Below are 11114 nucleotides of genomic sequence, written 5' to 3'. Positions count from 1 at the left end.
CTGAAACACACACACACACACACACACACACACACACACACACACACACACACACACACACATACGATAATACCTTCATTTTTCGCTCTTACGAAGTTCAATATGAAATAGATGAAGCTAAACTCTCTCTCTCTCTCTCTCTCTCTCTCTCTCTCTCTCTCTCTCTCTCTCTCTCTCTCTCTCTCTCTCTCTCTCTCTGCCTTTTGTTCTTCCCTCCCTCCCTTCGTTCCTGCGCTGACCATCAGTCCTTTGTTATTTTTTTCCCTTCCCCTTTCCTGGAAAAGATCACCACACAAGCTTCTACCTTCCCATCCCTCTTCCTCCTCCTCCTCCTCCTCCTCCTCCTCCTCCTCCTCCTCCTCCTCCTCCTCCTCCTCCTGTATCATCCTTGAAAGTAAACATTTGCTGGTTTTCGAGAGTAAACAAGCCCTGGTCTGTCCCAACCAAGTCATTTGCCTATTGGTTTCTTTCTTTTTCTTTTGTGTATCTGTTTCACCGCTTGCTTTGTCTTATGAATCTTTGCACTGATGGGATTAAAAGCTGTAATTGTAATGTTCCTGTTCTTTTTTTTTTATTTATTTGTTTATTTATTTGTTGTTGTTGTTGTTTAGTTGTGTTGTTCTTGTGAAATATGAAATTAAAGCTAATGTTAATGTTAATGTGTGTATGTCATTTTTTTTTTTCAATGTGTGTGTGTGTGTGTGTGTGTGTGTGTGTGTGTGTGTGTGTGTGTGTGTGTGTGTGTGTGTGTGTGTGTGTGTGTGTGTGTGTGTGTGTGTGTGTGTGTGTGTGTGTGTGTGTGTGTGTGTATGTGCGTAAAGATAAACGATGGGGGCTCTAGTTAATTTGGGTCACCACCACCGCCATCACCTCCATCACCACCACCACCACCATCACCACCACCACCATCACCACCACTACCACCATCATCACCAACACCAGTACCATTATTTCAACCACAAGCACTGCCATTTCCACCACAACACAGCCATCCTTTACACACACACACAGAGAGAGAGAGAGAGAGAGAGAGAGAGAGACGGGACAAAGGGAGGCCAGATATTTGAGAGGGACACAAGAGAAAAAGTTGGGATTAGAAAGATGTTTGAACAAGCCCCCTTTCTCTTCCAACTGTTTAAGAAAAGTCATCTTCCCTCCCCTCACAGAAAGACAGGAATCTGGAAACGGACTTGAAATGATAATAGAGAAGAAGAGAGCACCGTACTCGTATTCTGAAACTCTGCGCCGCATCTCCACTACATTCGAAGGTCTCTAGTGGAAGCGACACGTGTTTTTAAGGGTATTTTTTCTTTCTACGGTTCTAGTGGCAGATTAACAAGATTTCCACATTATTAACAGGAGAAATACTCTTGAGAATCCGGCTGATCATCTCTGTGGCCTTGGAAAACAGTCGTGGTGAGAAAGCGAGGCATATTGTAAAATGTAAGTCTAATTATTGATAAATACTAAGGATTTCCACACGGTCACCAGTGGAATCCCGCGTCAGTTAGTTGATAATGTTATGTGATGTGTCTCGTGTTGTTATCACTGGTGGTAGTAGTAGTAGTAGTAGTAGTAGTAGTAGTAGTAGTGGCAGAAGGAGGAATAGTATAGCGTTATCTCTCTCTCTCTCTCTCTCTCTCTCTCTCTCTCTCTCTCTCTCTCTCTCTCTCTCTCTCTCTCTCTCTCTCTCTCTCTCTCTCTCTCTCTCTCTCTCTCTCTCTCTCTTATGCCGTCATTCTTCTGTACTGCCGGGAAGGGGCGGGTGAGGCGAAGTATGGCAGCATAACAGCATCAAGCAACACTAGAGGGACAACCCAAGCAAGCACTGGGTTTTCCGGCGTCGCCAGGATGTTGCGGCAATCTGGTCCTTGGTTGGCATCGTCCATATCACACCTTGGCGCCGTACCTCTACTACTTTCAAGAGTTTTTGTTGAAGAGACGCGGGTTTTCCTCCCTCGATCACCACGACGATTTTCAAAGGCCACAGAGATGATTAGCCGGGTTCTCAAGAGTGTTTTTCCTATTAGTAAAGTAGAAATACTTAATCTGTCACTAGAACCATAAAAAAAAATAATAATAAAATTCTTAAAAACACGTGTAACTTCAAATAAAGCCTTTTCAATGTGTAGAGGGGATGCGGCTCAGAAATGCTTCAAAATCCGGTCCCAACACGTGAGCAGCCTGTGTTGAGTAGCCTGCCTTGCTGTATTGTGTGGCTGACTGGCTGTGGCTAGCTGGCTGTATGCTTGCCTGTTCGTGAGGTGGCGGCTGGGGCGATAATGTTCGTCCAATTGACTCGTTGTCATGGAAACAAGGCGAGGAAGTCCATCAAACTATCAAATAACATTGATTGTAGACAGCCGAGGCCATTAGCCCTTGTAAACAGGTGGAGCCATCAGCCATTGCAAACACCCGTGCCATCAGCCGCCGTGTGGACAGTCATCAAGTCCCTGTCAACTGGCGGGTTCGCTGCGCGGTTCGAAAATAGTTGTGGTGAAGTGATCCGGGTTTTTAAAGCTGTTTTTACGGTTCTTATGCCAGATTAGCAAGATTTCTACATTATTAACGGAAGAAACACCCTTGAGAACCCGGCTAGTCGTCTCTGTGGCCTTGAAAAATAGTCGTGGTGAGAGAGAGAGAGAGAGAGAGAGAGAGAGAGAGAGTGCAATGCGTTTCTGAATATGGTGCTATGCCAGAGAAGTCTTTTTTTTCCGGATGGCCTAAGTGGCAGTTTGCATATTATGAAGCAAGATTATACATATACAGTCCGTGCTAAACAAAGTGTGGCTGTATTTGTTTTATGATTAATAAGCGTAATGTAAGTAACCACGAGTTGCATCCTTCACCCTGTGGCCAACACACACACACACACACACACACACACACACACACGTCAGATATTTTTAACAGCCACGTCTGAAGAGAGAGAGAGAGAGAGAGAGAGAGAGAGAGAGAGAGAGAGAGAGAGAGAGAGAGAGAGAGAGAGAGAGAGAGAGAGAACAGGTATGATTACTGCAGCCCGAAGGCGTGGTGGGTGGATGGAGAGAGAGAGAGAGAGAGAGAGAGAGAGAGAGAGAGAGAGAGAGAGAGAGAGAGAGAGAGAGAGAGAGAGAGAGAGAGAGAGAGAGCACAGCATTACAAACCAGCCCAAACATCATGCAGAGGAGGGAAAACAGAACTGGGAGAGAAGGAAGGTGTGTAAGCCACGCAGCAAACTGACGCCTCTGTAATCAAACACACTTGAAGGGACTGGAAAATTTAACCTAACATACAATGGCATTCAGAAACGCTCCGCTCTCCCACCACGACTATTTTCAAAGGCCGAAGAGATGATTAACCCGGTTCTCAAGTGTTTCTTCTGTTCGTATTGTAGAAATGTTGTCAATCTGCCACTAAAACCATAAAAAAACAAACTTAAATCCCTTTTGAACGTAGTAGAGGTGCGGCGCAGAGTTTCAGATTTCGGTCCACAGTAGAAGATTGGAGTGCTTTCTGGAGGTTTGATATCCTTAGACTCCCTAGGTTATTTCCAAAGGCCACACTGATGATAAGTCAAGCTCTCAATGGGTGTCTTGTCCATTTGATAATTCAGACTCTTAAACTAATGCTAGACTTTTGAAAACACTCTCAAAAACGTAACTTAGTGTTAATCTACGTATTACAAGAATGATGAAAATACCCTTGAAAAAATAAACGTAGTCTTTGTTAAACCATCATTAGAATCACTAAAACACTCATGAAAACCCGGTCTAATCCTTGCTAAACTATTACAAGAATCATGAAAACAATCTTGAAAACCTAACAGAATCATTGTTAATCTACGTATTAGAGGAAGGATGAAAACACTTATTATGTCCCCAATAACTCACATCACACCCTGTTGAAAGCAATCGAGATAAGACAAGACTTCGAAACTTGTAGGTTGGAGAACGTTGTCTTGACTCTTAACACAGTGAACACCCGCATAAGTACGAACGTAACGGTATACATATGAAAGGAAAGTTGGTATCTATGCTTTCTTTCTTCTTCCTCCTCCTCCTCCTCCTCCTCCTCGTCCTCCTCCACGAATTTCCTTCTGTTTTCTCTTTTTGTTATGTCTCTCGTTTTCTGTTTTTGCCATGGATGGGTGTGGTAAAACATGAAAGTCTGGTAGGTTCTCTGTACGTATGCAAATTCTTCCTCCCCACGCCACCAGACTTCACTACCACGGGGGCTTACTGTACTACTGCACAGCGTCCGTGTAGCAGCCGCACCACCACCACCACCACCACAAGCAGGTTACGATGACCGCGAAATGTCTGACTAAATATAGTAACATGCTAATACAGAGAGAGAGAGAGAGAGAGAGAGAGAGAGAGAGAGAGAGAGAGAGAGAGAGAGAGAGAGAATTCACTGCCACCACTATCATCAACAACAACAACAACAACAACAACAACAGCACTCCAGTAACCAGCCAAGCAGCCAGCCAGCCAGTCAAACACTCCTCTCCTCTCCTCTCCTCTCCTAACTAGGGCTCGTCTGGGAGTGGTGGGAGTGGCCAAGGTCAGGTCGAAACTCAACTCGGGCCATCACTGACCAACAACAACCAGCCAACCTGACCGACTAGACCAGCAGCAGAGAGGTAGTCAAGTCAACCAGTCTGCTCCCGCTGAGCCAGACCAACCCGCGCGAAACTCCCCCCCCCCCTCTTCCTCCTACTGCTAGCTACTCCTCCTTCTCCCTCTCATCCTCCGCCTCCTCCTCCTCCTCATGCTATTCCTTCTCCATCTCGTGCAAGACTGCCATCGCCAGGGACACGTGAGAATAACACATTCGAGGTCTTTTTTTTTTTTTTTTTTTTTCCTTAACTGATTATCGAATGCACGCAACAAGGCAAACAGTTGTCCGCTCGTTCGCCTGCCCGCCTGCCTGCGTCATGTCGCCTGAATTCCTCTCTCGTTTTCTTTCTTACGTGTACTTCATTATAATATTTTTAAAAGACTTTAAGCCTCATGTCTCCCTCGGGACTTGTGGTAAATACAACCTTCGTCGGAGAGGAATATGATGTCTTGTCCACTTGTCTTAATTCATTTGTTTACTACTGGTTTCTCTCTCTCCCTGTCTGTCTGTGTGTGTGTGTGTATGTGTGTGTGTGTTTCTCGGAGCCTGTAGCAGTGGTTGCAGCAGGGACGTGGACCGGCGGTGGGCGAGAGGGAGGAAGGGAGAAGCCGGCGGTGGAGGAGGACAAGGCCGCGGTCCGGTGCATGGCCTTGAACTCAAACCTTCGCGAGACTCATGAGAGAAAAAGAAAAGGAGGCAAAAAAAAAAAAGAAAAATGAGAGAGAGAGAGAGAGAGAGAGAGAGAGAGAGAGAGAGAGAGAGAGAGAGAGAGAGAGAGAGAGAGAGAGAGAGAGAGAGCGGTGAGTTTAATACTATAATTATCGTGTTGTAACAAATTCAAACCTGCAAGACTTAAGAGAGAAAAAGAAAAAGAGAGAAAATATATGAGAGAGAGAGAGAGAGAGAGAGAGAGAGAGAGAGAGAGAGAGAGCGTGGGGAGGACGGAGGAGTTTAATACTATAATTATGGTGATGTAACAAGTGGCAACACAGCTTGATAGTGACAGTAGCGACGCCGCCCCGCAGGAGGAGACCGGCCCGCGCTGCTCAGATTATGCACAGTGATAATCAGTAAGATGTGCAGAGACGACAGGATCAGTTTAAGTGAAGGGCAGATGGTGTAAAGTATAAACCACATCCGTGCCACAATAATACGCCACACACCACAGTAATCATTGGCTCCAAGTCACCAGAGAGAGGGGAGGACGCCGGGACGGTCTCTCACTGTATATTATTCTCTTGCCACGCCACGCACGACAAAGCTTTTTTAAATTAACAAAACGATGGGAAATATTATACATTACCTTCATTTCTTTCCTCTACGTTACAATTCTGAATGGTTTGCACTGGTTAGCTGTCTCTCTCTCTCTCTCTCTCTCTCTCTCTCTCTCTCTCTCTCTCTCTCTCTCTCTCTCTCTCTCTCTCTCTCTCTCGTGGTAGCAATGAGAATATACAGACGTGGCTGCACAGAGTCGCTTAACTCGAGCACAGAGGACTTAACATGAAAGAGATGAAGAAGAAGAAGAAGAAGAAGAAGAAGAAGAAGAAGAAGAAGAAGAAGAAGAAGAAGAAAGAAGAAGGAGATGATGATGATGATAAAGATGGTGAAAAACAAGAAGAAATGCAGTCAATATGCTTTGTGCCAAACTAGCCCCAACCTCGCCTCATATCACTGCAATTAATCAGTTTTTTTTTTTTTTTTCTAATCTCAGAGGAGAATAAATCATGCCGTGATGCGTTACAAACACCCAAGCATTTCCTTTGTATAACGTACGTACCTTAACATAAGCAACAATTCTTGAACTTACAGAGAGAGAGAGAGAGAGAGAGAGAGAGAGAGAGAGAGAGAGAGAGAGAGAGAGAGAGAGAGAGTTACAGTTACAGAAAATATTATTTGTTACTGTATTAAAAAACGGGACATTACAAGATTTACTCAGTATCCTAAAGATTCAAATGGTAAATATGCATCTCTCTCTCTCGCTCTCTCTCTCTCTCTCTCTCTCTCTCTCTCTCTCTCTCTCTCTCTCTCTCTCTCTCTCTCTCTCAAAAGGCTCTAGCTGAAACTAAACACATTTTCAAAGGTGTTTTTAGTGACTTATTAACAACATCTCTACCTTATTAACATGACAAACACTCTTGAGAACCCGGCTAATCATCTCTGTGACCTTTGGAAACAGTAGTGGCGAGAGAGCAAAGCGTTTCAGAATACAGGCCACAATCATCTCAACCCCGCACACAAGAGGTCAGGCCAAGGAGCGCGAGGAGGACAGTGATGTGTAAAAAGTTGTGGTGCATTGATCCCAAGTGTCCTGCACCAAGTATTCCAGCCTCGCCCACCCCAACCGTCCCTCCCTCGCAAGTTTGAACAATACTCCACGTGAAGAACCTAAAGCGCATTCTAAAAGGCTTGATTTTCTCAGTAGTATTGTTTTCGATAACCACAGAGATTATCAGTCATGTTTTTATTATTATTATTATTATTATTATTATGAGTTTTTTTTTTTTTTTAATTAATGATGCAGAATTCTCGTTAAACTATCAGTAGAATTGAGAAAACATCCTTTAAAACTCCGACCACTTGCCACTAAACCTTGTTAAATGGACGTTTATCCAGTTAATGATGCAGGAATCTTGTTGAATCGTCACTAGCATCAAGAAAACACCCTTTAAACTCCAAATGACTTCCACTAGAGCCTGCACGTTTAAATGCACGAGACAGCCTCAAGAAATGTTAAAGACGATCCCAAGTACCAAGAAAAAAAAAGTAGAAGGGAAAAACCAGACATGAAATGAAGAAGTAACGAAACCACATGTGCAAATTCTCTCTCTCTCTCTCTCTCTCTCTCTCTCTCTCTCTCTCTCTCTCTCTCTCTCTCTCTCTCTCTCTCTCTCTCTCTCTCTCTCTCTCTCTCTCCTGGTTAGGCAGCACAAATTTGCCCAACAGTCAGTGTCCATTACAGAGTCAACACGTCACCACTCGAGGAGGTGGCGGCAAGTGTCTCTCCAACAGCACTGTAAATACGTGTGTGTGTGTGTGTGTGTGTGTGTGACGCGTGCCCAAGCCAGCCACCAACTTCATGAAAGCCTTTCACCCCGAAGCGATGTGTGTATGTATGTATGTGTGTGTGTGTGTGTGTGTGTGTGTGTGTGTGTGTGTGTGTGTGTGTGTGTGTGTGTGTGTGTGTGTGTGTGTGTGTGTGTGTGTGTGTTAATTAAGATGTAGTGGTTGAAGAGTCTTTCTTGTCACTGGGTATTTTCTTTGCGAGACTTTTCCACACATTCTTTTACAATCTTTCCCCGGTGTGATCATGACAGGCTGAGAGAGAGAGAGAGAGAGAGAGAGAGAGAGAGAGAGAGAGAGAGAGAGAGAGAGAGAGAGAGAGAGAGAGAGAGAACATTGAAGGAAAATTAACCATCTCCTTTTAATGACTATAAAATCTATACGAATACTTTGGATTCGTATGGGTGAGGAGAGTGAGTTCTTCATTGCCTTGTCCCTTTCAATATAACATACACAGAGACTCGATTAGTGAAGTACAGTATCCGAGTACCTGACCACAACCACCAACACAACCCCAGCCACCATCATCACCATAGAACACAAAGAGAAACAACGAAAGAATGGAATCTGATAAGAATTTACGCACCATTACTGTATATATATCTCAAACTGGTGCTCTTTTACCAAACGGCAAGCCTGTCTTTCACACAAGCACATTACGTAGTACATACCTTCTTGCAGCCTAATAACTGGAGAGGCGGTCGGTTGCAAGTTAGCGAAAGCCCTTCCTTTAATTTTTCCTAATGAACTTAATGTGAGGCAGGATTATTCAGCAGATCCTTAGAAGAAAATGTAATAATAATAAAGTAACAATTCTGAGAGAGAGAGAGAGAGAGAGAGAGAGAGAGAGAGAGAGAGAGAGAGAGAGAGAGAGAGAGAGAGAGAGAGAGAGAGAGAGAGAGAGAGAGAGACGTGCCTACTCATTCCAAACAGAAATAATAAGCATTTTTTTCCCATCTGAGTGTGTGTGTGTGTGTGTGTGTGTGTGTGTGTGTGTGTGTGTGTGTGTGTGTGAGCATGCTTCGTTAGTTTGTGGCCGTCTTTGTTTATCAGATAAGATTTTTGAATGTTGAACAAAAACGAGGAAAAACAAATGACAACACATCTCTCTCTCTCTCTCTCTCTCTCTCTCTCTCTCTCTCTCTCTCTCTCTCTCTCTCTCTGTGTGTGTGTGTGTGTGTGTGTGTGTGTGTGTGTGTGTGTGTGTAAGATGAAGATCCTACAAGGACTGAAAAATATGGTACCCACGTCCACAGAGAGAGAGAGAGAGAGAGAGAGAGAGAGAGAGAGAGAGAGAGAGAGAGAGAGAGAGAGAGAGAGAGAGAGAGAGAGAAAGAAAGAAAGAAAGAAAGAAAGAAAGAAAGAAAGAAAGAAAGAAAGAAAGAAAGAGGCAATCATAAGCTGACATTCGTTTCTACACACTTTTTTTCATCCGGCAGTCATATCTCTCTTTCTCTCTCTCTCTCTCTCTCTCTCTCTCTCTCTCTCTCTCTCTCTCTCTCTCTCTCTCTCTCTCTCTCCCCTGTCCATTATTATACCAAGGAGTTCATTCACCAGTCTTACCTAACTTACTACAACTCGAGTCCCTGTGTAGTATTGTGCTACGTTAGTTACGTGCATTTATTAGCATTCTACTACCTTGTTCTTTTTTTTTTTGAGACACTGAAGTTTAAAGTACTGTCTTGGCACGGGCTAGCTAAAGTTACTGTATCTTTTCATTCTTTTTCTTCTCTTCGCATTCCCGACTTCTTGGTTTACGCTTATGAGTTTCAACGTATGACTGGCTTATTTTTTATTTATTTATTTATTTTATTTATTCACTTTTATTTATTTTATTTATTTATTTATTTATTTTTTTTTGTGTGTGTGGTGGAAGTGGTGGTCGTGATGGTAGTGGTGTGCTTGTGTTAAATCCTCCCTGGTGTAGCCTAACTTTCGTCTCTCTCTCTCTCTCTCTCTCTCTCTCTCTCTCTCTCTCTCTCTCTCTCTCTCTCTCTCTCTCTCTCTCTTGTTGCTACCCACCCACACAAGGCTGTATCATTTACCAATTAACCTTAAGGAGAAAATGAGATACCCGAGACACACACACACACACACACACACACACACACACACACACACACAGGTAATGTAACACGCTAGCGAAAAATAGAACTCTACAATTCAGGTGTCCATGTGTGTGTGTGTGTGTGTGTGTGTGTGTGTGTGTGTGTGTGTGTGTGTGTGTGTGTGTGTGTGTGTGTGTGTGTCCCTTTCATGTAACTAAAGACTTGTCCTAGTTTTCAACGAGGTCAAAGCTATGAGGCAGTTGTTAAGTAATAGCTAGTATTGACTTGAATTCAGCGCTGACACACACACACACACACACACACACACTACACACACACACACACACACCTTGTTTTAGTGTTCTTGAAAACTTTCCCAACTGAAGGTAACTAAGGAACGGAACTAAACCCTCATGTGACAGTCCTTCAGTTGTTCTTTGTTATCTACTTTTTTTTTACTTTCTCCGCCTCGGTAAACAAGTAAACAACCAAATAAACCACAGTAGTGTTTTTTAAAGGCCAATGCCGTTCAATAGTAATAAAAGTACTAATCACTGTTTCTGACGGCAGTGCTTCAGGGTATCAGCTCACCTTGTGGGCAGCAGAAGCCACTGGCTGTAGAAATGTCACCTGTAGACTCCGCCGAAGGAAATTTTCAGTGAACGAGAGTCAAAACAAACACAAGCATCACACGCGCAGCCTCCCCCAAACACAAGCCAACGATACACTGGAGTCAGCTGACTGAACGGGCGAGCTGATACCGAGTCGGGGAGTCCGCGACCGACTCCCGCAACGTGGCCAAAATAGCAGCTTCTCCATGTGGCATCATCACGCATCAGCTGCCCCTGTAATACGTCACTTTGATTATCATGACCATTGTGTGTTGACCATAACGCTCATGTTTGTAGGCCTTGTAGGAAGCATCAAGCCCATTAATTCACTTTTTTTTTTCCACTTGCCATGCAGCCCTTCACTTGATTGGTAAAAATCGATACTAATGTGGAGTAAATTTTACGGTATGATTTGACAAGTGTTCTAATAACTCTAAATGATAGTATGTGAGTAACACTCACACGTATTAGGTAAGTCAGCTCCTCTGATTTCAATGGCGTTGCCCACCCTCGTGCATATATTAGACCTTGTTTTTGTACATGTTAAAGGCATTAACTTGAACGATTAATCATTATACCTATCACATTAAATGCTACTGGACACTGACCGACCAATACATCAGAGAGAGAGAGAGAGAGAGAGAGAGAGAGAGAGAGAGAGAGCGAGAGAGAGAGAGAGAGAGAGATTCCCATGGCTGAAACTGTAAGACGGGCGCGACTCTGCTGACATGCGAGCGGAGGTTGGTGCGGCCCGTGGGCATGAGAAGGTAGTACTTCCTTCAACCCTCGAGGC

The 11114-nt window shown here is 43.9% G+C and overlaps 1 protein-coding gene across 4 annotated transcripts in view; it reads right to left on the bottom strand.

The window, feature by feature from the left end:
- The window catches only part of LOC135111233 (uncharacterized), a 138468-nt gene extending 127965 nt beyond the window's left edge, over nt 1–10503 (bottom strand). For all 4 annotated transcript variants that reach the window (XR_010273636.1, XM_064024389.1, XM_064024390.1 and 1 more), the window contains exon 1: nt 10302–10503. The gene's annotated coding sequence lies outside the window, so the exon portion shown is untranslated. The remainder of the gene's footprint in view (nt 1–10301) is intronic.
- Between the last annotated feature and the right edge of the window lie 611 nt (nt 10504–11114).

Source organism: Scylla paramamosain, chromosome 21 (assembly GCF_035594125.1).
Source record: "Scylla paramamosain isolate STU-SP2022 chromosome 21, ASM3559412v1, whole genome shotgun sequence".
NCBI classification, from domain to species: Eukaryota; Metazoa; Arthropoda; class Malacostraca; order Decapoda; family Portunidae; genus Scylla; species Scylla paramamosain.
This window is presented reverse-complemented; position numbering and strand designations above follow the sequence as displayed.